This window comes from Protopterus annectens, chromosome 10.part0, assembly GCF_019279795.1.
Source record: "Protopterus annectens isolate FY-2018-M chromosome 10.part0, PAN1.0, whole genome shotgun sequence".
NCBI classification, from domain to species: domain Eukaryota; kingdom Metazoa; phylum Chordata; order Ceratodontiformes; family Protopteridae; genus Protopterus; species Protopterus annectens.
The window spans coordinates 1,552,047,620-1,552,050,110 of NC_056744.1; the positions used below are offsets into that span (position 1 = coordinate 1,552,047,620).

At 34.1% G+C, this 2,491-nt stretch overlaps 1 protein-coding gene across 1 annotated transcript in view; it reads right to left on the reverse strand.

The window, feature by feature from the left end:
* LOC122813718 (zinc-binding protein A33-like) overlaps positions 1-2,491 on the reverse strand; it is a 101,631-nt gene that overhangs the window by 85,774 nt on the left and 13,366 nt on the right. The gene's annotated exons all lie outside the window — the stretch shown is intronic.

Consider the following 2,491-nt stretch of genomic DNA (forward strand, 5'->3'; position numbering starts at 1 on the left):
ACAGGCAGAATCTTTAAAAAAGAGATTTTTAGACAGAGGGTATCAGGCGCCAATAGTTGATAGGGCTTATTATAAGGGTCAACAACAGGATAGATTAGGGTCATTACGATATAAAATAAATACAAGCAAAAAAGGGTCTCAAGATATAAGATTTATTACTACTTATGCCAGTAATACATTTAAAATAAAAGAGGTAATTTCAAAATATTGGCATATTTTTAGTAATGACCCTTTCTTTTCTAATATGGTGAAACAAAACTGTCAATTTGGTTACCGACGTGGTAAAACCCTTGGACAATATTTCTCAGGGTTTAAGAAGGAGGTAACTTATGTGGCACCCAGAATAATAGGTCGATCAGAAAGCACTTTTTGTGGCAATTGTAAATATTGTAAATTGGTCTCAAGAACAACTTCTTTTACGTCTGTTAATACCAACAAGGTCTATGATATTAGACATCATATAAAATGTACCAGTACTTGGGTTGTTTATATGGCAGTTTGCCAATGTGGGGCTTTCTACATTGGGCAAACCTCATGCAGTTTTAAACAAAGGATTGCACTGCATATTAGCGACATTAAATGTAAACGCACACGTAGTACATTATATAAACATACCATTCATCATCAGGCATCTCATTTTATCTTTGTAGGTATAGATATGATTACATCACAGATGATTAGTGAACCTCTACGACATCAGCTACTTTCCAATAAGGAATGAAGGTGGATTGTCAACCTGGGTGCACTTTTTAGACCTGGGCTTAACGATCATTGGTGATATGTCAGCATCACAATCAGTGGCGGATTTAGGCATGGGTGCAGGGGCGCGCGCCACCTCCTTTTCTCCAAACTAGTAAGTTACGTTTTTTTTTTTTATGACATGCATAATATATATATATATATATATATATATATATATATATATATATATATATATATTACTGAGTCACTGTTCCGCATAATATATATATATATATATATATATATATATATATATATATATATATATATATATATATAAAACTGAGTCACTGTTCCTAGTAATATTTAACTCTCTCCACACAATTTAAAGAAAACAGTTTTAAACTGTCAGAGTACCGTACATTTTTTTTTCAGTTTGGTTTCTTCATGACCTGAACCAATCAATGCTGTGAAAAATCGCGCCTAACTCAAATACATTGGAAAAGCGATTGGAGGTTTGCAGAGTCAGGTGATTTAATCTCCTCAATAATTGCTCCTCCAAATAATTCTCCATTGTAGTTGAGTTAGGCACGTTTTGGTAAACAGTTGTTCAAGTCTTTAGTAAATTACGATACTCTAGTCAGCTGCACTATTAAGTGACTCCAACTCCAGCAAACTCCCTTCACCAAGTGAGTCTCTCAGAGAAGTATTTTTTTTTTTATTATTTTTAGCTAGTTTGATATTAAATTAAAAAAAATTAAAAAGACTTGTCAGGTAGTTTAAAGTGTTCCGGAAATATAATGTGTGTTTAGTGCCTACATTTAAAGTGGTGCTTTTACATGTAGTGGTGTTTTTTGTAATGTCTGTGTTTTAGTATTTGTTTAGTTTAGCGTAGATAAGTGGCTTGTGTGTTCCGGTGTAAAGCTTAATGCCATTTTGTAACACTGATTGATTAAGTTAAGCATGTTAGTTGAACAGTATAAAATTTATATATTATATATTTATATATTATTATAATATTTAAATATTATTATTTAATTTAATGTATTATAATTATAATAAATTATAATAAATTTGAATTCCACAGTATGATAGATTCAATTTGGCCCAAGATTAGTTTTACTAACTTATTATCATGGCGCCATAATGGCATTGTAGACGCCATTAAAATGGCGCCATGATCTGCAGTTTCCCCCACGTGCAGCACTGCTCATTGAGTCATGGAGATGTGGATTCGCACTCTGCTTGCAACTGCCCAACGGTTGAACCGTTGAACGAATTGCAAGGAACCGGGTTACGGATAACAAAGTGGTTACTAACTTAGATGTAATTTTATATATTATATAAGCATATTATGCTTCCAATGCAGCATTCCCGACGGATGCTTGAAGTTTTATGTGCGCACATACGTTCTTATTTATTTGTCGTTGCTCCCTACTTCATAACTGCCTTATATGCGGCCGCCTGAGGTATCCTAAATAATTACACACATTCGAGGTTTTAAACTTCAAATCTGTAATCAGAATATACATAATTCAAAACCTGTTGTACTAGCAACTTTCTAAATTTATAGAAGCAATATTTAAAACCTGCCCCTACTGGGCATTTGTCCCTCCCCCCATTGTGTCTGTCTTTGTCCAGATTTCTTATACTGAGAGGTTGAGAAGTACGATAGTGGGGAGTTTCAGCAAACGTTTCCGTGGAATCCGAAAGGATACAGCTATTACTGCACGCCTAAGTCTAGTGTGTAACTGCAACACGTAACGAAGGACAAAATGCACACTCCAAATCGGAGATGGCGACATAAATA